Source organism: Lissotriton vulgaris, unplaced genomic scaffold (assembly GCF_964263255.1).
Source record: "Lissotriton vulgaris unplaced genomic scaffold, aLisVul1.2 SCAFFOLD_439, whole genome shotgun sequence".
NCBI lineage: Eukaryota > Metazoa > Chordata > Amphibia > Caudata > Salamandridae > Lissotriton > Lissotriton vulgaris.
In genome coordinates this window covers 1089504-1114914 of record NW_028252890.1, presented here as the reverse complement: position 1 = coordinate 1114914, position 25411 = coordinate 1089504, and positions in this window count along the sequence as shown.

The following is a 25411-nucleotide window of genomic DNA, read 5'->3' as shown; positions in this document are numbered from 1 at the left end:
GCCAATCACGAGTGGCATTTACACCCAGAAGTGGAACAGGGTATCTTTGTCCGGTGTAGGGTATCTTTGTCTGGTGTGTCTGGCCCTCAATAGATCTAAACACTACCTCCAAAAACATTCAATATCCAGGTTTCTCATGCTAGAGTCTCCTCTTTGTGAGTTTCTACAAGATGCCTTCTGCTTTCAATGGGATTCCAATATCCTATTTGCATTTCAATCTCTGCTGCTGATTCTGTGGGTCCTGAAGAAAAGCAAGCGGGACCAAGCACAGTTGATTTTGATGTCCTGAATTGGCCAGGAGGATCTGATATTAAAAACTGCTGACCCTCAAGCCTATTCCCTCCTCTTTGGATTCCCCTCGCAAAGGGTCCAGGAACAAGGTCAAAGTACTACATGTAAATATCCACAATCCATACATCCATTCTTGTAGATTGAGTGGAACCAGCTGAGAGAATTTGATCTTCTGTCGGAGGTGGTGGGTATCCTTCTTGCTGCTTTACACCATCCCACAAAGTCTATTTATGCAGACTGTTGGCCCAAGTTCATTGCCTGGTGCAAGGAGAAGCAAGCTGACTCGCTAAAGGCTAAGTTGTCTGGTTCCCTTTTGCTTGTGTTAACTTTGGACTGGCAAGGCTTTATTGTGGGCACTGTTAAGGTTATTTGTCACTGCTTCTGGACTTTCTTACTTTTCCTAATCAGCCCTCTTTACGCAAATCACATGTTGTGATGCGTTTTTTTTAATGGGCTTTCTTATGTATTTCCCCTTGCTACCTTCATTCTGGTGCAGTGGGACCTCACCTTAGTCCACAGTTTCCTCATGTGTGCCCTGGGCAATCAATCCCCACTCTGCATGGCCGAAACTTGCCATAGGCAGCCAAACCCCTGAAGACAGCTAGCTCAACCCAATTATTTTGTTTAAACATTTCTGCAGCTACTCCTGTACTGTTGTGGTACGTGCATGGCCCTCAAGCTTCCACGCCATGGTACCGTGGTACCATGCAATCTTCCAGATGGAAGCTTGCGCTGTACCACAGCACCAAGTGGTGGAAACTTGAGAGGCAACTCTTGTGGAAGTACCGCAGTATCTCATGAGAGGGACATGTTCGGTTCGCAGAAGGGCTGAGCTCTGTCCCGTTTGAGTCCTGCAGTACCTGTGGTACAAAATTTGTTTAAAATGTTTTGTCCTGGGGCAGGTTCTCTGGGTCCCCTCACGAAGGCCCCAGGTGTCAGGATGTCCCCACCCTGCACCTTTATGACTCCTTTTTTTCTTCTTATTTTTTACATTTTCAGGACACGTGGACCGAGTCCCTGAGTCCCTGAGTCATGTAACAAATACCACCTTTTCACCATCAGTTTCCTTTCTCCTAACCACTACTCTGATCACGTTTGCTAAATCATATCTACTCATGGTTTGTGGGAACCGGTTGTCGTATTCGTAACCACTACACCCTGTTCACCATGTACATTCACCTCAGTCCACCAGTGCATGGATCAGATTTAACAATGTATCTTACATATGCGCTGAATGTAACTCATTATTCCATACACATCCCTTTATGTTTGTTTTCCCAGCCCTGAAGAGTCGTGGTGAGTTGTTCCCACACGACGAAACACGTGTCGGCTGGTTGTGGAATCAGTAAACTACCCATCTTCTAAGAAATCATACAAAAATTACAACTGTCATCTTTTTGGCTGTATATTTACAATGCTTCCTTTTTGTAACTACAATTGTTAATACCTTGCTTGTTGTGTGGGAGAGCTCTGTTGTTTACATTGTCTCGAAGGTCTGTCTTCAGACCTTTTGTTGAACGGTTAAGGGGTCTTTTCCGCTCGCTCTACCGCCCCACGCCATTACCTAGCATAAGATACACACCAAACATTTACATTAGGTAGCGCACCCTTCCCTTCCTTTCTGAGAACTCTAAAAACCCCATTAGCTGTACCTTAGTGGTACTGGGAGGCCAGGGCATAGCTTGGGAACAGCAAATGTTCCCTGGGTAAGAGAAGCCATTCGGCTAAACTGGATTGGAGACTCCATGCCTGGGAACTCAGAGATACTAAGGTAGCTCCGGAGATTAGAATAGATATGGAGTTGTGCTTTATGGAGAACATAGGCTCTGTATCATCAGCAGCCACACTCTGGGAGGCTTATAAGACAGTTCTCCACGACAGGGCACAGAACATAATAACCGATTTAAAAAAAAAAAGAGAGATGGAAGAAATAGAGGAAAGCCTCCTCCTAATTAAAAGTCAGATAAAAACACCCCAAAACACCTCACAATTAGGAACTATGCTGATCCTAGGCAAGGAATACCAAGCTCTAGCACAGCCCAAAGTGCAGGCGGCAATTCACGCCACGCTCTGGCGCCTCTATGATGCCAGAGACAAGGCAGAAAGACTGCAGGTGTATCTGAGTAAAAAAGAAGCAGAAGAAAGATGGGATAACACGTATAGAATCAGAGGGGGATCTCAATGTAATAAGCCTACTGTCATAGCCAACGTATTTGCCCGATATTATGAGGCCTTCTATACAGCGCGCCCATTAGCAGGTGCTTCACAAATAAAAGGATACTGCTTAGAGAGCTCCACCCCTACCTTTGGGGAGACTGCCATGAAAATAGGAGGAGATTACTCTAGCTGAAGCAAGAGCAGCTGTAGTTGATTTGAAGCCCGGGAAACCTCAGGCCCTAACAGCATACCAGCAGAACTCTATAAGCAGAATGTGCATCGGTTGTGACCACACATGTTAAGGTAGAGAAATGGTCACTCTCCCACATGATCTTAGAAGTGCCACGATCATGGTGATTCACAAGCCGGGTAGGCCACCCACTGAATTTAGATCAAATTGGTCCAAATATTTGCTAAACACCGAAACAAAAATCCTGGCCCTCATTTTAGCCTCTAGACTAACAAGTGTCATATCTGCCCTAGTTCACCACGACCAGTCTGGCTTTATGCCTAAAAGGTCATCCAGACTCAACTTATGCCACCTGCATAACTGGCTAGAAGTGGCTAAACTTAGAAAAGATCCACACCTGATACTGTTGTTAGATAATGAAAAAGCATTTGACACGGTTCATTGGTCCTTTCTGAAGCTAACCCTCCAGAAATATGGATTTGGACCTACATTTCTGGTGTTGATAGATCTACTATACAAAATCCCAGTTGCCTGGGTGTAAGCTAATTGGGCATTCTCTAGAGAATTCCCTATAGGCCTTGGTACCAGGCAGGAATGCCCCTTATCCCCGCTGCTATTTTCACTGCTATTAGAGCCCGTGGCACGTGCAATTCGTGCACCCCAGAGATAACAGGCTTCTGAGAGGAAGCACAAAGAGCAGAAGATTAATTAATATCGCTCTATGCTGACGATGTTCCCCTATATGTTACTAACCCTCGACGTACCCTCACATGTATTTTTAAACCTTTTTGAGAAACATGGGAAACATGCAGGCTGCAAAATAAATTGGGAAAAATCCAGCCTATACCTGGCAAATCCAAGCGTTTATGCAAGTGACATTACCAGGCAACTTAAAATATAAAAGGAAGGAATAATATATTTGGGCATGTCTGTCTCCACAAATAAAATAGAGAGCCTTAACCGAAACAATTACAGAGTTATTTCAGAGTTCAATGAGGACGTTGAGCGGTGGAAAACCCTACCATTGACACTCCTCAGGACAGCAGCAATGTATAAAATGATAACAGCGCCAAAGCTTTTGTATGTCCTCCAAAATACACACCACTCCTTCCTGGAAGAGGTATTTTCCAAGATAAAAGGGACACTTAGAACATTCCTATGGAACGGCAGTGCACCAAGTGTGGCAGTCAGCACCCTGCAACGAAACCAATATAATGAGGGCATGTCCCTTCCAGATATCGGAGCTTATTACTGGGCGACACATCTGATTGTTATCAATGATTGGAAATGCATGCCAGGAGACCACCCCACATATGCCCTGGAATGCACCCAATTTGGTCCTGGTCCACACACACACTATTTGTACAGAGGTAAGGGAGTGAGGAAACTGTTGCCTTCGACCCAGGTGGCAGTAGACACTTGGAAAAGGGCAGAAAGGCAGATGCGATAGAATGACCGAGTAATACAGGAAATTCCTCTGTGGAAAGAGTCGAGATTGCAGGAGTTTGCCAAACTAAGAGGCTTTAGGATATGGAATATGCCGGGCATCTCAAAAGTGGGAGCTATACTAGAGGGCAAGGAGCTTATTCCTTTGACCTCACTGCAGAAGGAGTACAATATGCACACAAACCAATACTACAAATACTTACAAATGGCCCATGCTTGGAAAACTCAGAGGTTAGACACGGAGGAAATTCCTTAATCTGCACCACTTTAGGGGGGACTTCTCATGGGGGGAAACTGGTGAAAAGGCAGTCTTGTGGACTTACAAAACACTTACAAATAACAATTCGGACACCCTGATAAGACTAAAGTCAAAGAGGGAAAAACAACTAGGACCCACGGATAACCTTGACTGGGAGGCGGCATTATGCACCAGTGTGAGGTTGCCCTCAAATCAGGCCTCTGTTTAATGCAATTTAAAATACTCCATAGGGCATTCTATAATAGAGCCCGCCGACACAAAATAAGTAGGGTAGATACAGGTGAAGGCTGCTACTGTAGGAGGAAGAGGGTAACCCACCTGCATATATTGTGGAAATGCCCAATGATGCAGGGGTGCTGGAACACCCTAATGAAAGAACTTAGTGAAATAATTGGGGAAACAGTACCTCTGGATCCAAAGTACCTGCTATTGGAAATACATACAGAAGTAGATCTCTCTAGAGCCAGGCTACTGTTAGGAAACCTAGGTATGATAGTGAGTAAATGAGATGTGGCACGACATTAGGGGGCACCAGAACCACCCACAATGCATGAGTGGAGAGGGGGGATGGACATATATATGACAGCTGAGAAGACAATATACAAGGTTGAGGATGCACAAGGAAGTTTTCAAAAATATGGGGCCCCTGGATGCGATATTATGGACTCCCCATGAGGGAGGAAGAGACACCATCACAAGACAGGACATAGGATTCAGTAAGAGGAACACAAAAGAGAACTTAGATACCACCAGGGAAGGACTATATATATATATATATATATATATATATATATATAAATATTGACATATCCTAATAAATACAGAAAATACACAAATGTTTTATGTTGACTGCTCTATGTTGAACCATCAAATAACAGTGATTGTGATGCTGTGTACTTCAAAGTAATAAAAACAGTTTTAAAAAAAAAATAAAAACAGTGAGATGAATGAAGTACTACTTTGATTTTCGTTGGAACAAATCAACTATATGTCAGTGATGATCCAGGTATAATCGGATCTTACGACTGGCAGAGCTCACCTGCAGGAAGGGATCTTCACGAATAATCCCACTAAATGTAACAAGCGAATGAGCATGAGAGAGGGGTTTGGGCGGGCTAATGTATAATCCTATTAGAAGTAATTGCAAGGGGACTGAGTTCCCCTCTAACATAACCCCCCGCCCCACACGCACCCCTGCCTTCAACATCTCCTTCTCTCCCTCCTAGAACCCCTAGTGACAGAACTTATCCCGGGACCTCAGTTTGTATCGACCATGACACAAGACAACAACACAAAAGATGTATACACATGAATGACCAGTTGAGCCATGCATTACATTGTTTTGTTTTAATGTTATTTACCAATTGCTTGCTCCCCTTACATTCCTGTAATATACACATTAAACCACAATCAAATAAGTCTGAAGAATGTTATATGTAACATGTTAGTATTAATCTGCAATCGGAGGCAAACGAAACGGCTAGTTGTGGGAAAGTCAGGAGTATTATGCGGGGACAGAATGTTTAGTGTAACACTGAGTGGCCGCTTTATAGTGCGGCTGAACTTACCGGTCCACCTGGCCGATATAGAGGTGGGTGAACTGATAGTATGTTGATGACGGGGACTACTCCAGCTCCGTTACTGACATACTTCTAAGACAGCCCGATGAAGTACGACCCATCGGAAGTAAGCCAACCGACCATCACACAGTTTAGAGTCGGCGGTGGGATGGCTTTTTAGGTTTCGCTGAGCCAACTCGCATTTGTTGCTCTGGGAGAGTTAAGTAAGGGCTCTCAAACGTGCTCCCAAAGTCCGCAGGCAGATCAGGTACAGTGCATGTGCGCCGGGCGCGCGCATCATTTGCCCTCCTGCAGCCTTTTGGGAGGACTTTCGTGGCAGCTTTAATGTTCTCAGTGAGCCGCGTGGCCACTGAGAACATCAAAGCGGCCACGAAAGTGCTCACCATTTGCCACCCCCTCCCTTATCCCACTTCCTGCTTGTTGATTATGCGTTGCTCCTTTTCAGACGGTCCGGCATGCTGCTTCCAGACTGATCTCAGGCACACCAGACATAACACACCAGTGCTCTTCCTTTGCTGTCTGCCACCTATTAAAGAGATAAACATGCACACATCGTGCCTGATAGGTGGTATTCAAAAGTACAAAATAAATACACACATAACCATTAGTACCGTGAGTCAAGGGCTTGTGATCTGTTTCATAACGGTTCCTTCATCCGGAAATTAACTAGACTACATTTATATTTGCGCCAATATATTTAATTATGTTTTCCATCTTTTCAGCTTCTGAAAGTATACTTGAACAATATCTGATTTTTTTTCTTCTGCTCGCCGTCGCTCACCTGTCCGACCACAGCTAATGAAGAAAGAGTGCCCATCTTACGCATTTGTTTTGTCTAATCAATCATGTTATTTAGATGCTAGATGGCGATCTTTCTCTGCTGCTTAATGGCACTCGACAAATTAGCGCAGTTAGTTTCTGACCAACGCAAATTTGGAAACTAAAAACCTAAATGTAAGTCCCACCGGCCTTTAGACCGACAACTTTAGTTGTCTTGAACTTTTACCCTTCATATTTCTCTCCTGTGGTGTGCATATCCTAGGATTTTCACCACTTTTAAACAAGATCGTTGTTATACATCAATGAGAACAGCTGGAGAAATTTGAGAGTAGAACAGGAACAGGAACAGATAATGGTACTGACACAACATCCGGACAAGGAGCACGGGGGTATCCTAGTAAGATTCGGGTTAGGGGAGTATCTCATTTCACCGGGGCCAGGGATCTTGCGAAAATTGCATCCTAATTACAGCAGGTTTTTTTGCTTGTTTTTTTTTGTTTGTGTGTTTTAATTTTTTTTAAGAATGCTAGTTCTCTAGGCCCTTTGAGTATATAAAAGGACTGAGGTCTCTGTATGTTGTAGAAAATAGCAAACAATTCTTCAATTATAAAGCAAATGTGTACATGCCTATGATGAAACAGTCACCTGCAGATAATAAACTTCAGTACCAATGGGATATCTCACGCAGTGATTTGTGTATAACCTGCAGAAAACAAGTTCGAATTGTCATTATGATAGCCGGGTGGGCAAAGCTGTTTGTGTTTTATGTGACATATAGGTAAAGATCAAACCTAAGTCCGTGGAGCACGAAGTATTGTGCAAAGAACACTTTTATGTCATCAGGAACTGACATGGTGTATACAGTGCATTATAGTGTGCGTGGTTTTTAGTTGAAACCATATTACAAGTTCAAGAATGTGATGAGGAGGTGGACATTACACCATATTATTACAACATTACTAGAACAAATAATCAGGGCACAAGTCCTAAAAAAGGAACTGGGGGGGGCTGACCTAGTTTGGTAGTATCTATCTATCTATCTATCTATCTATCTATCTATCTATCTATCTATCTATCTATCTATCTATCTATCACCCTCACTCTATCTAACTGTCTATTTATCTATCGCCCTAACTCTATCTATCACCCCTCACTCTATCTATCTATCGCACTCACTCACTCTATCGATCTATCTATCGCCCTCACTCTATCAACCTCACTCTATCTATCGCCTTCACTCTATCTATCTATCGCCCTCACTCTATCTATCGCCCTCACTCTATCTATCGCCCTCACTCTATCTATCACCCTCACTCTATCTATCTATCTATCTATCGCCCTCTATCTATCTATTTATCTATCTATCTATCGCCCTCTATCTATCTGTCGCCCTGACTCTATCTATCTGTCGCTCTCACTCTATCTATCGCCCTCACTATATCTATCTATCGCCCTCACTCTATCTATCTATCGCCCTCACTCTATCTATCTATCTATCTATCTATCTATCTATCTATCGCCCTCACTCTATCTATCTATCGCCCTCACTCTATCTATCGCCCTCACTCTATCTATCTATCTATCTATCTATCTATCTATCTATCTATCTATCTATCTATCTATCGCCCTCACTCTATCTATTGCCCTCACTCTATCTATTGCCCTCACTCTATCTATCTATCTAGCTATCTATCGCCCTCACTCACTCTATCCATCTATCTATCTATCTACCTATCGCCCTCACTCACTCACTCTATCTATCTATCGCCCTCACTCTATCTGTCTATCTATCTATCTTTCGCCCTCACTCTATCTGTCTATCTATCGCACTCACTCTATCTAGCGCCATCTATTTATCTATCTATCTATCTATCTATCTATGGCCTTCCTTTATCTATCTATTGCCCTCCCTCTATCTATCGCCCTCACTATATCTATCTATCGCCCTCACTCTATCTGTCTATCGCCCTCACTCTATCTATCGCCCTCACTCTATCGCCCTCATTCTATCTATCTATAGCCCTCATCTATCTATCGCCCTCACTCTATCTATCGCCCTCACTCTATTTATCTATCTATCACCCTCACTCTATCTATCTATCGCCATCTTTCTATCTATCTATCTATCTATCTATTGCCCTCACTCTATCTATCAACCGCCCTCACTCTATCTATCGCCCCCACTCTATTGCCCTCACTCTATCTATCTATCTATCTATCTATCTATCTATCTATCTATCTATCGCCCTCTATCTATCTATTTATCTATCTGTCGCCCTCACTCTATCTATCTATCGCCCTCACTCTATCTATCTATCACCCTCACTCTATCTATCTATCGCCCTCACTCTATCTATCTATCCCCCTCACTCTATCTATCTATTGCCCTCACTCTATCTATCTGTCTATCTATCTATCTATCTATCTATCTATCTATCTATCTATCTATCTATCTATCTATCAATCTATCACCCTCACTCAATCTATCGCCCTCACTCTATTTATCTATCTATCGCCCTCACTCTATCTATCGCACTCACTCTATCTATCGCACTCACTCTATCTATCTATTGTCCTCACTCTATCTATCGCCCTTAACCTATCTATCTCCCTCACTCCATCTATCTATCTATCTATCGCCCCTCACTCTATCTATCTATCGCACTCACTCTATCTATCGCCCTCACTCTATCTCCCTCCCTCAGTCTATCTCCTTCACTCTATCTATCACTCTCACTCTATCTATCGCCTTCACTCTATCTATCTATCGCCCTCACTCTATCTCTTGCCCTCACTCTATCTATCGCCCTCACACTATCTATCTATCTATCTATCTATCTATCTATCTATCTATCTATCTATCTATCTATCTATCTATCTATCTATCTATCTATCTATCTCCCTCACTCTATCTATCTGTCTATCTATTGCCCTCACTCTATCTATCTCCCTCTCTTTATCTATCTATTGGCCTCCCTCTATCTATCGCCCTCCCTCTATCTATCTATCGCACTCACTCTATCTATCTATTGTCCTCACTCTATCTATCGCCCTTACCCTATCTATCTCCCTCACTCCATCTATCTATCTATCTATCGCCCCTCACTCTATCTATCGCACTCACTCTATCTCCCTCCCTCAGTCTATCTCCTTCACTCTATCTATCTATTGCCCTCACTCTATCTATCGCCCTCACTCTATCTCCCTCCCTCAGTCTATCTCCTTCACTCTATCTATCTATCGCTCTCACTCTATCTATCGCCTTCACTCTATCTATCTATCGCCCTCACTCTATCTATCGCCCTCACTCTATCTATCGCCCTCAATCTATCTATCGCCCTCACTCTATCTGTCTATCTATCTATCTATCGCCCTCACTCTATCTGTCTATCTATCGCACTCACTCTATCTATCGCCATCTATTTATCTATCTATCTATCTATCTATCTATGGCCCTCCTTTATCTATCTATCGCCCTCCCTCTATCTATCTATCGCACTCACTCTATCTATCGCCTTCACTCTATCTATCTATTGCCCTCACTCTATCTATCGCCCTCACTCTATCTATCGCCCTCACTCTATCTATCGCCCTCACTCTATCTATCGCCCTCAATCTGTCTATCGCCCTCAATCTATCTATCGCCCTCACTCTATCTATCTATCTATCTATCTATCTATCTATCTATCTATCTATCTATCTATCTATCTATCTATCTATCTATCTATCTATCACCCTCACTCTATCTATCTATCGCCATCTATCTATCTATCTATCTATCTATCTATCTATCTATCTATCTATCTATCTATCTATCTATCTATCTATCTATCTATCTATCTATCGCCCTCACTCTATCTGTCTATCTATCGCCCTCACTCTATCTATCTATCTATCTATCTATCTATCTATCTATCTATCTATCTATCACCCTCACTCTATCTATCGCCATCACTCTATCCATCTATCTATCTATTTCCCTCACTCTATCTATCTGTCTATCTATTGCCCTCACTCTATCTATCTCCCTCTCTTTATCTATCTATTGGCCTCCCTCTATCTATCTATCACACTCACTCTATCTATCTATTGTCCTCACTCTATCTATCGCCCTTACCCTATCTATCTCCCTCACTCCATCCATCTATCTATCTATCTATCTATCTATCTATCTATCTATCTATCTATCTATCTATCTATCTATCTATCGCCCCTCACTCTATCTATCGCACTCACTCTATCTATCACCCTCACTCTATCTCCCTCCCTCAGTCTATCTCCTTCACTCTATCTATCGCTCTCACTCTATCTATCGCCTTCACTCTATCTATCGCCCTCACTCTATCTATCTATTGTCCTCACTCTATCTATCACCCTTACCCTATCTATCTCCCTCACTCCATCTATCTATCTATCTATCTATCTATCTATCTATCTATCTATCTATCTATCTATCTATCTATCTATCTATCGCCCTCACTCTATCTATCTATCTATCTATCTATCTATCTATCTATCTATCTATCTATCTATCTATCTATCTATCTATCTATCTATCTATCTATCTATCTATTACCCTCACTCTATCTATCGCCATCACTCTATCTATCTATCTATCTCCCTCACTCTATCTATCTATCTATTGCCCTCACTCTATCTATCTCCCTCTCTTTATCTATCTATTGGCCTCCCTCTATCTATCGCCCTCCCTCTATCTATCTATCGCACTCACTCTATCTATCTATTGTCCTCACTCTATCTATCGCCCTTAACCTATCTATCTCCCTCACTCCATCTATCTATCTATCTATCTATCTATCTATCTATCTATCTATCTATCTATCTATCTATCTATCTATCTATCTATCTATCGCCCCTCACTCTATCGCACTCACTCTATCTATCTATCTATCGTCCTCACTCTATCTCCCTCCCTCAGTCCATCTCCTTCACTCTATCTCTCTATCGCCCTCACTCTATCTATCGCCCTCACTCTATGTATCGCCCTCACTCTATCTATCGCCCTTACTCTATCTATCGCCCTCAATCTATCCATCGCCCTCAATCTATCCATCGCCCTCACTCTATCTATCTATCTATCTATCTATCTATCTATCTATCTATCTATCTATCTATCTATCTATCTATCTATCTATCTATCTATCTATCTATCTCCCTCACTCCATCTATCTATTGCCCTTACTCTATCTATCTATCGCCCTCACTCTACCTATCTATCGCCCTCACTCTTTTTATCTATCTATCGCCCTCACTCTATCTATTGCCCTCACTCTATCTATCTATCTATCTATCTATCTATCTATCTATCTATCTATCTATCTATCTATCTATCTATCTATCTATCTATCTATCTATCTATCTACCTATCTTTCTATCACCCTCACTCTATCTGTCTATCTATCGCCCTCACTCTATCTATCTAATACCCTCACTCTATCTATCGCCCTCACTCTACCTATCTATCGCCCTCACTCTTTTTATCTATCTATCTATCGCCCTCACCCTATCTATTGCCCTCACTCTATCTATCTATCTATCTATCTATCTATCTATCTATCTATCTATCTATTGCCCTCACTCTATCTATCAACCGCCCTCACTCTATATATCGCCCCCCCACTATTGCCCTCACTCTATCTATCTATCTATCTATCTATCTATCTATCTATCTATCTATCTATCTATCTATCTATCTATCGCCCTCTATCTATCTATTTATCTATCTATCTATCTATCTATCTATCTATTGCCCTCTAATTATCTGTCGCCCTCACTCTATCTATCTATCGCCCTCACTCTATCTATCTATCGCCCTCACTCTATCGCCCTCACTCTATCTATCTATCTATCTATCTATCTATCTATCTATCTATCTATCCATCTATCTATCTATCTATCGCCCTCACTCTATCTATCGCCTTCACTCTATCTATCGCCCTCACTCTATCTATCTATCCCCCTCACTCTATCTATCTATTGCCCTCACTCTATCTGTCTATCTATCTATCTATCAATCTATCACCCTCACTTGATCTATCGCCCTCACTCTATTTATCTATCTATCGCCCTCACTCTATCTATCGCCCTCACTCTATCTATCTATCTATCTATCTATCTATCTATCTATCTATCTATTGCCCTCCCTTTATCTATTGCCCTCACTCTATCTATCTATCTAGCTATCTATCGCCCTCACTCACTCTATCCATCTATCTATCTATCTATCTATCTATCTATCTATCTATCTATTGCCCTCACTTTATCTATTGCCCTCACTCTATCTGTCTATCTATCTATCTATCGCCCTCACTCTATCTGTCTATCTATCACACTCACTCTATCTATCGCCATCTATTTATCTATCTATCTATCAATCTATGGCCCTACTTTATCTATCTATCGCCCTCCCTCTATCTATCTATCGCACTCACTCTGTCTATCTGTCGCCCTCACTCTATCTATCGCCCTCACTCTATCTATCTATCGCCCTCCCTCTATCTATCGCCCTCAATCTATCTATCGCCCTCACTCTATCTATCACCCTCACTCTATCTATTTATCTATCTATCTATCTATCACCCTCACTCTATCTATCTATCGCCATCTTTCTATCTATCTATCGCCATCTTTCTATCTATCTATCGCCCCCTCACTCTATCTATCGCCCTCACTCTATCTATCTATCTATCACCCTAACTCTATCTATCGCCATCACTCTATCTATCTATCTCCCTCACTCTATCTGTCTATCTATTGCCCTCACTCTATCTATCTCCCTCTCTTTATCTATCTATTGGCCTCCCTCTATCTATCGCCCTCCCTCTATCTATCTATCGCACTCACTCTATCTATCTATTGTCCTCACTCTATCTATTGCCCTTACCCTATCTATCTCCCTCACTCCATCTATCTATCTATCTATCGCCCCTCACTCTATCTATCGCACTCACTCTATCTATCTATCGCCCTCACTCTATCTCCCTCCCTCAGTCTATCTCCTTCACTCTATCTATCTATCTATCTATCTATCGCTCTCACTCTATCTATCGCCTTCACTCTATCTATCTATCGCCCTCACTCTATCTATCGCCCTCACTCTATCTATCGCCCTCAATCTATCTATCGCCCTCACTCTATCTGTCTATCTATCTATCTATCGCCCTCACTCTATCTGTCTATCTATCGCACTCACTCTATCTATCGCCATCTATTTATCTATCTATCTATCTATCTATCTATCTATCTATCTATCTATCTATCTATCTATCTATCTATGGCCCTCCTTTATCTATCTATCGCCCTCCCTCTATCTATCTATCGCACTCACTCTATCTATCGCCTTCACTCTATCTATCTATTGCCCTCACTCTATCTATCGCCCTCACTCTATCTATCTATCGCCCTCACTCTATCTATCGCCCTCAATCTATCTATCGCCCTCAATCTATCTATCGCCCTCACTCTATCTATCTATCTATCTATCTATCTATCTATCTATCTATCTATCTATCTATCTATCTATCTATCTATCTATCTATCTATCTATCTATCTATCTATCTATCACCCTCACTCTATCTATCTATCGCCATCTATCTATCTATCTATCTATCTATCTATCTATCTATCTATCTATCTATCTATCTATCTATCTATCTATCTATCTATCTATCTATCGCCCTCACTCTATCTGTCTATCTATCGCCCTCACTCTATCTATCTATCTATCTATCTATCTATCTATCTATCTATCTATCTATCACCCTCACTCTATCTATCGCCATCACTCTATCCATCTATCTATCTATCTCCCTCACTCTATCTATCTGTCTATCTATTGCCCTCACTCTATCTATCTCCCTCTCTTTATCTATCTATTGGCCTCCCTCTATCTATCGCCCTCCCTCTATCTATCTATCGCACTCACTCTATCTATCTATTGTCCTCACTCTATCTATCGCCCTTACCCTATCTATCTCCCTCACTCCATCTATCTATCTATCTATCTATCTATCGCCCCTCACTCTATCTATCTATCGCACTCACTCTATCTATCGCCCTCACTCTATCTCCCTCCCTCAGTCTATCTCCTTCACTCTATCTATCTATCGCTCACTCTATCTATCGCCTTCACTATCTATCTATCGCCCTCACTCTTTTTATCTATCTATCTATCGCCCTCACTCTATCTATCGCCCTCACTTTATCTATCGCCCTCACTCTATCTATTGCCCTCACTCTATCTATCGCCCTCAATCTATCTATCGCCCTCACTCTATCTATCTATCTATCTGTCTTTCTATCGCCCTCTATCTATCTATCGCCCTCTATCTATCTATCGCCCTCACTCTATCCATCTATCTATCTATCTATCTATCTATCTATCGCCCTCACTCTATCTATCGCCCTCTATCTATCTATCACCCTCACTCTATCTATCTATCGCCCTCACTCTATCCATCTATCTATCTATCTATCTATCTATCTATCTATCTATCTATCTATCTATTGCCCTCACTCTATCTATCGCCCTCAATCTATCTATCGCCTTCACTCTATCCATCGCCCTCACTCTATCTATCTATCTATCTATCTATCTATCTATCTATCTATCTATCTATCTATCTATCTATCAACCTCACTTTATCGCCATCTATCTATCTATCTATCTCCCTCACTCTATCTATCTATCGCCCTCACTCTATCTATCTATCGCCCTCACTCTACCTATCTATCGCCCTCACTCTACCTATCTATCGCCCTCACTCTATCTATCGCCCTCACTATATCTATCGCCCTCACTATATCTATCGCCCTCAATCTATCTATCGCCCTCAATCTTTCTATCGCCCTCACTCTATCTATCTATCTATCTATCTATCTATCTATCTATCTATCTATCTATCTATCTATCTATCTATCTATCTATCTATCTATCTATCTATCTATCTATCTATCTATCTATCTATCTATCAACCTCACTCTATCGCTATCTATCTATCTATCTATCTATCTATCTATCTATCTATCTATCTATCTATCTATCTATCTATCTGTCTCCCTCACTCTATCTATCGCCCTCACTCTATCTATCTATCGCCCTCACTCTACCTATCTATCGCCCTCACTCTTTTTATCTATCTATCTATCGCCCTCACTCTATCTATTGCCCTCACTCTATCTATCAACCGCCCTCACTCTATCTATCGCCCCCACTCTATTGCCCTCACTCTACCTATCTATCTATCTATCTATCTATCTATCTATCTATCTATCTATCTATCTATCTATCTATCTATCTATCTCCCTCACTCTAACTATCTATCTATTTATCGCCCTCCCTCTATCTATCACCCTCACTCTACCTATCTATCTATGGCCCTCCCTTATCTATCTATCGCCCTCCCTCTATCTATCTATCGCACTCACTCTATCTTTCTATGGCCCTCCTTTATCTATCGATCGCCCTCCCTCTATCTATCTATCACACTCACTCTATCTATCTATCTATGGCCCTCCTTTATCTATCTATCGCCCTCCCTCTATCTATCTATCGCACTCACTCTATCTATCGCCCTCACTCTATCTACCGACCTCATTCTATCTATCTATTGCCCTCACTCTATCTTCCTCACTCACTCACTCTATCTATCTAGCTATCTATCTATCTATCGCCCTCACTCTATCTATCGCCCTCACTCTATCTATCTATCTATCTATCGCCCTCTATCTATCTATCTATCTATCTATCTATCTATCTATCTATCGCCCTCACTCCATCTATCGCCCTCGCTCTATCTGTCTATCGATCGCACTCACTCTATCTATCGCCATCACTCTATCCATCTATCTTTCTATCTAACTATCTATCCATCTATCTATCGATCGATCGCCCCCACTCTATCTATCTGTCTATCGCCCTCACTCTATTTATCTATCTATCTATCTGTCGCCCTCACTCTTATCTATCTCATCTCCCTCTATCTATCTATCTCCCTCCCTCTATCGCCCTCACTCTATCTATCTATCGCATCACCACAGCATCACTCAGCACCACCACAGCATCACTCAGGGGCACCACAACATCACTATGCGCTACCACAGCATCACTGAACGCCACAGCATCACTCGTCGCCACCACAACATCACTCAGCGCCACTACAACATCAATCTGTGCAACCATTCAACAACAACTGGTTCAAATATGTTCTCTCAATGTTTCAAGCTTTATTACAAATGTAACAAAAATGTGTCATTTACAATACCAATAGCTCAAACGTTCCTAATGCGAGACCTATTGTATTGCAAATGCTTGTTTAATTTTGCTGTCAATGGTGAGGCACAGTAAAAAATTTAAAAAATCCCCCCCCACACCATGGGAGAAAATTCCCATGGTGTGGAGGATCATTGATCATTGATTGATTGATTTAATTTTTTTCAAAAACAAACTCCCACTTTGTTTTGAAAAAAGTAAAGCTTTGTAAAAGTTTGACGGCCGGCTGTATTGTTCTATGGAGCCCTCGGTCAAACGTTTACAGCATTACCAGAAACCTCTGATACTGCAGTTCCTGCTTATGTATAGGGAAGTCAGTGGCGCCAGCAGACATTTCTCAATTTGAAGGATGGGATGCCCGTCAGGGCGACAGAGTCATTTACTCTGTTACCCTGACGGGCATAACTCCGTCCTCCAGACTCTAAATCAGGGTTAAATTAACGATGCCAGATCCTGCAATATGATGTGGAGCAGTGATTTTCTATGACTACTGTTACACTAATCAAAAATGACAATAAAGAGGTTCATATAATATAATTGGATGAAGTTGGGATATACTGTGCAGTGTTGGTTGGTATGTTTATTTTAGTGAGTTGATGGTATAGCTTTGTAGTGTAGGGGTGGACAGATCTGCATTGTTAGTTGTGGTTGGATGTCCATAGTGTCGTTTGGAGTTACATTTTGCGATTAGTTGAGGTGAGTATGGTAAGGAATCTTGATGAGAATGGGACATGATGGAATGCCCCTTAATTCTTGTGGCTTGTTCTACCATTGAGTGACTTATGCTGTGTACTCTCATGGTTGACTATTTGGTAGGTTGAGACCTATGTGAGAACTATAGTGAGGTGCTGCATAAGTGCTGGAAGGTAGGATGTTGTGTTGTGATACCTTGTGGTGTTGTTTGTATTTGTATTTGTATGTGGATTTATAGAGCGCGGTTGCTGCCCGGGGGCGTCCAAGCTCTGGGAACCAGTCAGAGGAGGGATGGAGCCGGGGGGGGGGGGACAGGCGGAACATTACTGAGGGGGGTTGAAGAGGAATGTTTTGAGCTGTTTCCGGAATGAGGTGAGGTTGGGGTTGGCTCTCAGATGAAGGGGCAGGGTATTCCACATCTTGGAAGCATTGTGGGTAAAGGTCCTACCGCCAGTTCTGGCCTTCTTTATTCTAGGGGTTGTGGCCATAAAGGCCTGGTTTGATCGAAGATTTCTGGTAGGTTGGTAGTGGGAGACTAGGTTGCGTGTGATGAGGGGACCGGTTTTCCAGAAGGCCTGGTGCACGATGCACATGGCTTTGAACTGGATTATTTGGCGGACGGGCAGCCAGTGTAATCTGATCAGGCCGGTTCTTACGGATTGACGACGAGGGAGCTGGAGTAGTGTGCGGGCTGCACAATTCTGCACCGTCTGAAGTCTCCGCAGTGTGTATTCTGGGGCAGCAAGGTAGAGGGCGTTGTTGAAATCCAGGCGGGACTGAATCAGGCCCTGGATGGCTACCTGTTTGGCTTCCATGGGTAGAAGATGGAGGACCTTCCTGAGCATCCTGAGGAGGCCAAAGCAGGTAGCTGAGAGTTTGGTAGCTTGGGTGCCAAAAGATAGGGATCTGTCTAGCCATACCCCAAGGCTCTTGATGTTGTCCTTGGGGGCAGGGGGGGTACCCAGGCAGGGTGGCCATAGATCGTTAAAAGATCTAGGGTTGGCGGGCCCAGAAGCATTAGCTCTGTCTTGTGCCCATTCATTTTGAGTGATGATGAGGACATCCAGCTCTTTACCTCCTCAAGACATTTTCTGAGCCCTCCTCTCTTTGGCATGTTGGCTTCCTGCGTCAATGAGACCACCAGCTGAGTGTCGTCAGCGTAGGAGATGATTTTAACTCCATACTGACGGACAACCTCAGCCAGTGGCCTCATATAAATGTTAAAGAGCGCCGGGCTTAATGAGGAGCCCTGTGGTACTCCGCATCTCAATGGTCTGCTGGTAGATATTGATTCGCCGTCAAAGACCCAAAAGGATCTGTCCTTCAAGAAGGATTTAAACCATAGCCATGCTTTGTCTTTTATGCCGATTTTAGACATACGGTCCAGCAAGATGTCGTGGCTGACCGTGTCGAAGGCCGCGCTTAGGTCAAGGAGGATCACTGCCACTGATCCTCCTTGGTCCAGGATGGTTCTGGATTCCTTGGTGACCATGAGGAGCGCGGTTTCGGTTCCATGCTTAGGTCTGAAGCCTGTTTGGGTAGGGTCCAGCAGATGATGGTTTTCTAGGTAGGGGACCAATTGGCCGTTGATGTGTCTCTCTAGAATTTTGCTCAGCCAGGGTAGTAGAAAGATTGGCCGATAGTTGCTGAAATCTGCGGGGTCCAGGCTAGGTTTCTTTAGCAGGACTCGGACTATGGCTTGTTTCCATGCTAACCGAACCGTGCCGGCGATGATTGAAGAGTTTAGGAGTACCATTATGATGGGCAGAGTGACCTGGGAGGCTGACATGATGATGTCTTGCGGGGCTGGGTCGTCAGGGGAGCCTGATTTGACTTTCCGAGCCGCGGATTCTAGGGTCGCAAGATTGAGGGGGGGAAAGTGGTCCAATGTGGGAGAAGGTTGGGCTAAAGGGGGTGAATTGGTCTGAGTTGGAGGGGTGGTTGACAGGGAGGGGAAGGATTCATAGATTTTATTGATTTTCTCGAGGAAGAAGTCTGCCATTTTGTTGCAGTGATCTGTGGATTTGGCTTCCAGCAGGCTAGATGGCAGTTTTGTTAGGTTTTTCACTATTCGGAAAATTTCTCTAGGTTTTGATTTGGCTGAAATAATTTTTTCAGAGAAGAGTGCCGCTTGGCTGGCCATGATTTCTTCTTTGTATTCTTTGATTGTCTTTCGGTATTGGGTTTTATTTCCTGGTGAGGGGTCCAGACGCCATTTCCTTTCGGCTTGTCTATTCTGGCGTTTCTTTGCCCTAAGGGCTTCTGAGTACCAGGGAGTGGACTTGTGGGAACGTTTTATTGTGGCTTTTCTTTTGGGTAGGGAGTGATCGAGTGATTGAGTGATCCATTCTTCGTATGTCTGGTTTGCGAGGAAGGGGTCCTCATTGTGAAGAGGTAGGTTGCTGGCCAGTTGGGTGGTCCATTTTTCGGTGGAAAGGCAAGACCAGGGTCTGGCTATTCTTACTGTGGGTCTAGCGGCCAAGGGCCTAGGTGTGGTTATTGCTTAAGGTAGCTAGCTGCTCTTCTTTATTTTGTGGATGGTTGTAAGGCAATAGAGAATGGTGTGTTGTTTGTGGAATCTCTTTTGTGGTTGGGTGTTTAGCTTCGCCATGATCAACTGTTATATTATGTGTTGTTGTGTCTTCTGTTTTTTGTAGTAGTTGGTTGGTGAAGTGTGATGTTTGCTTGGAAGGGTGCCCTATTTGGCTCTTTAATATTCTACTGTCTGTTGTTGGGCATAATGTGTATTGCATCGTGTTGGGATAAAAGTCTTGTGAATTTCTTGCTAAAATCTGTGCCACACTGTCCTGCAACATTCTTTGGCAACTCCTGTTTCTCGCCCTGTAGACTCAAAAATCACGAGAGCCCACTGGAGGTGCTGCATGGCATTTTAGTTGTGTCATCTAACCTATGTTCTGATGACCGGGGGACACCCAAAGTATACCGCTTACAGAATGAGAGCCAGTACCGCTGCCTCAACCCCGGCGTTGTAATGGCTGGCACTAATGGCCTCACATCCATGGCCCGGAAGAAAAGGTCTTTTTACCTGTGCCTGTGTGCGGAGACTACCTACCGGATCTGTTTAATGAAATGTGTGCCTAGTCCCCATAATTGGGGTCCCTTACTGTTTCATGTCTTGGACATGCATGAAGGATATGTGTGCGTCTTTTGGCTATGCAGGTCATTTGTGGCCTGATGAATATTGATATTCATTTCGACTCGGTCTGTATGCTGCACAAGATGTGGGTTGCTTTGTGAATGATTGTTATGCCCGTATAAAATCCCACTATCCTCCCACCAAACCTGTGGTACCTATTAAAAGGCACCTGCGATTCCCTTGTCCGATGTAGGTTTCACCAGCTCTGAGGGAAACCCACCACCCCTGCTTCCTGCGTTGTTGCCTTCTCCTGGCAACTGGAACAGATGCTCACTGTGTCTGAGCCTGATGCACGTCACCAGAGACCAGTCCAAACGAATTACTTTTTTATTTGGAAGATTGGCAACAGTTTGCAAAATCATACAGCCAGCTGTGGGCATGCCTATAAAAGTAAACGTGTGAACAAACATGTCATAAAATATAACATTTCTTAAAATGGGAGAATGGATAAGAGGCAGATCCTTTGACCCCTGCTGATGCAAGCCATGCACATGTAATCTCAATGACGGGCATGATCATGTCTGTACACCTGACTGTAATAAGTCAACATAGCATCAAATAAGGAGTGGTGGTTATTGTACTTGAGCCGCAGACACACGTGCGCGACAACTCTGTACAAAGCTGTATATGCTGGTGATGCTGGAACATATTATAGATTTGAGTAGTTTGCTGGTTAACAACTGTTTACTTCCCAAGTCCATTATTTCCATAAAGCATTTAAGTGTCTGGATTTTCCTGACTTCAATAACTCCGCGGGTGGATTCATTTGTTCTGTCTCGATAAGGGAATGCAGAGCGTCCGGTGTTGCAGGAGTAACACTGTATAGTCTCCTCCCCATGGTGCTGCTCCATCAGGAGATGAGTGACAGATCCAATCTTATTGCCTCCGTTGGTGCTTTGCTCGGCGGGGACAGTGCACTCCTCCAGGTCAGTTCTCCAAGTGCATGAAGTCTGACCTTGCAGCCATGAAACCAGATCTCTGCAACGTACCTCAACATTGGTGTATGTTGGCATTACAGACCTTTGTGAAAACCATGATGAAATATGCGTGCTTAAGGTTAAAGCTGATGAGGCCTCTAATCAGGGCATTGGTTGATCCCCTCTTAGCACTGAGCATGGATGCCTCATCATGCCTAGCATAATCTGTGGTCACATTCCATGCACACGTATTTGTAAGTGCTAGCACCCTCCATTCTGCAGGGCAACATCTGATCCCTTGACATTAACACCCATATGTTGCTGGTCAGTCTTTGCAGTACACTCCCATTTACTTCATGGAGGGGGGTGGGAATACGGTCTGTTGTTAGGGATAAAAAGTTTTTAGGCAGGGACTGGCCCTTTGTCTTGCCCTGAGTGCAGGAATGCTCATGTCAGCTGGGTGAACAGTCTTCACACATCATTGTGCTTGTGTTCCAGCTACTTCTACTTGGAGCCAACATTGTTACTATCTGCTGTGAGAGCGAAACACCTTGCATAAAAGCAATGTCTGCACTGTGTCTGACCTAGAGGCTACCAACAAAGTAGTTTGTTGCACATCCTAATTTTGAGCTTCCACCTGTGTCAATATTTTATTAGTAAATATGGATGTTGTTTCGTGTTGGATTGCAGTTGCCATTAGCTTTAAATATGCCTGCTAAATGTCATGGTTCTAGTAGGCCTGGGAGCAGTGCTTTAAATGGACCGATACTATCTGGAACAGACTGCTGGCACTTTTTTACTTTGAGAGAGAGAAAGTACCGGCACTTCTCAAGAGTGATGTAATACTTTTAATTGGAGAGTACCGGCACTTCTCAGAACGAAGCAGGTGCTCTGGTACAGAGTACCTGCACTTCTATTTTTCCATTTAAAGCACTGCCTGTAAGCCATATTATTCAAGGTTGTACATTTGCGCATTTGAGCAAAGTGTAACCTTGCTTTCAAACCTAGAAACTGGAAGTGGGATTTTCGGCGAATAATGACCTCAGTACTGTATTTATGAATTATATCCTCTCCTCAAGGATTTCTTTGTGCTTTCGCTTAGATAAAGGCCTGCCACCGGTTTATTGTATACGTTTTGCTAAAAGTAACAAGTAACAGAGTTCCCTTCCTGCACATAAACAGTTAGAAATGGTGTTTTACAACTTCTATGTCTGCTGCATTAGCACACATAGAACTTGTAAAACGTAATTGATTTAATGGATTGTTTATGTACAGGAAGGGACACCTTCCTGTACATAAACAATCACTAGAGGTCATTTCCTCGTTCTCTGTGTGCTGTAGAATGTAGCATGCAAAAAAAGAGGAAGAAAAATGAAGAGAAATTAATAAATTTCTACTCGTTGCAACTCCCTACGCCTCCCCTGGGGAAGCGTAGGATTGAGAAGCATTTCAAGATTTCCGATATCTTGTACAACTGGAAATTTGTCTGGTTCCATGGGTGTTGCGTAGGAACACCCACAGCAACACCCATGCAAAGTGCTGCTTGCAAAGGGGCCGTATTTACAAGGACACGAAAAGCCACGCAGGGTGGCTTTTCCTGTCCTTGTAAATATGAGGCAGAAAAATGCGCTACCGGTGCGTCACAAAAAGTGACGCACTGGCAGCGCAAGGGGCTTGTAAATCTACCCCTATGTGTTTAAGACGCATGCTCCATCAGACGCTTTTCTAGAGCGAGCCTGATCAAATGAAATGACAATTGTCTTTAATTGTTTTGCGGAGCTTCTTACAATTTTGCATTAAATGCAAAATAAACTTTGGGCATTCCAACGTATTGTATTTTTATTTTTAACAAGTAGCAAAGTTCACAGCAGACCATGTTAGATGGTATGCACAACTCACAAAATTCATTATGGGAAATATAATCCATGACCATAGTAGAACTGCTGCAACCGGAGAACTACTAATGTCACAACCAACATAGACTGTGTTGGGAGCTGTCACCCTAACTGCAACTACTCCAACCACAGTTATGCCTTCTATAACTCCTCACTCTGCAAAACAAAATCCAGAGACAGTGCAATGTGTCCTATAGTAGTCTGACACGGCATGCCTTCTAGGCAAGGTGCTTATCAGATGGTACCAGAGGAACCATTATGCTCAGTGTTCCATGATACCACACAAACAGCTTACGGCCATGCGTGAATTTAGTAGCTGGGTGGAAGAGCACAAGAAAATCATGTCTGATTAACATAAAGCATCACATCAGGCATATCAGAATTGACTTCAGCAGTGAAGAAAATGTGCTTAGTCACAGCTGCTTACTTGGATGCAGGGAAGCACGGACAAATTCACTCTGACAACTGCCTTCAGGGACTAAGGTGCTCTGTAGAACGGCAGATCTCTGCAACAACAACCATGTGCAGGTGGACTCTAAACATGCAAGTCGAGTTTATGCTCCATAGCAAAAATATACCCAGAAGCCTGGGCCAAATCACAACTACTCTTGAGGAAATGCAGCCACCAGGTCTACCACAGGTCCAATTGAGAGAGGAGTGGCCACAAGTGTTAGTAGTGTGTCTGTGTCTTTTAAGGCATGGACTGCAAAACACAGAAGAAGCCACAGTGCGGAGTGGGAGAGCAGTGTTGCAGAGCACCCTGGAACCAGTCCTACTCTCAATAGACAAAGGTACTAATGATTAACCAAAGCATTTTTCGCAATTTATTTTCGACTTTTATTTTGCATTCAACATTCATTGTCTCGCTAGCTGTCTGTTAAATCAACCGACTGGATTCATCTTTTGAAATTCTACATGTTGATCACCATGACCTATGAATAAACAGTTGTATATTGTTAAATCTTCTTAACCTGTTTACTGCGGCGGCAATTCCGCCGTGGTGCGGGTGTTCTATTGCACGTGCGGGGCGCGTTGGCCAACGGACGTGCGCAGCACTACCGACGGGCGCACTTTACGGGTTAAGTCATATTCCTCTTTGTTTATGCTTTTGCATACATGTAATGTTCCTCCATCACCTGAATCATGTTCAGGTACTGGTTATTAGTCGTCTGGACTATTGTAACGCACTTTTGGCTGCATCAAATGAATGATTATTGAATAAACTTCAGGTAGTTCAGAACACAGCTGCTCATCTCGTCCAGAACATGCCAGCCAGAACAGCTTCTGTTCCCCTTCTGCAACTACTTCACTGGCTCACCATACACCAGAGAATCAAGTTTAAGATCTGCTACATAGTACGCAACTCTTCAAATGGCAAAGGACCCAGTTAATTAACTGAATAACGTATCCCTTATCAGCATAGCAGGTCCTTATGTTATGAGGAGAAATACCTCCCTATTACTCCGCGTTATAGAAAATCTCACCTGGCCCCCTGTTCTGGAATCACCTACTTCGCACCGACAGAAGTGTGCGGATCTCTCGCTTTTCAGGAAACATCTTAAAACAACTCTTCTGGGACTAATTCTGCTGGTCTGCTATTCTGCTTACAAAAGCACAGAGATACCCCTTCGGGGTGATTCTGGCGCTTTATATACTATAAACTATAATCATCATTGATCGGTTCATTTGGGAACACTTTTATGAATGCAATGTTATTGAAAATAGTCCATATGAATACCATCATGCAAAGTCTC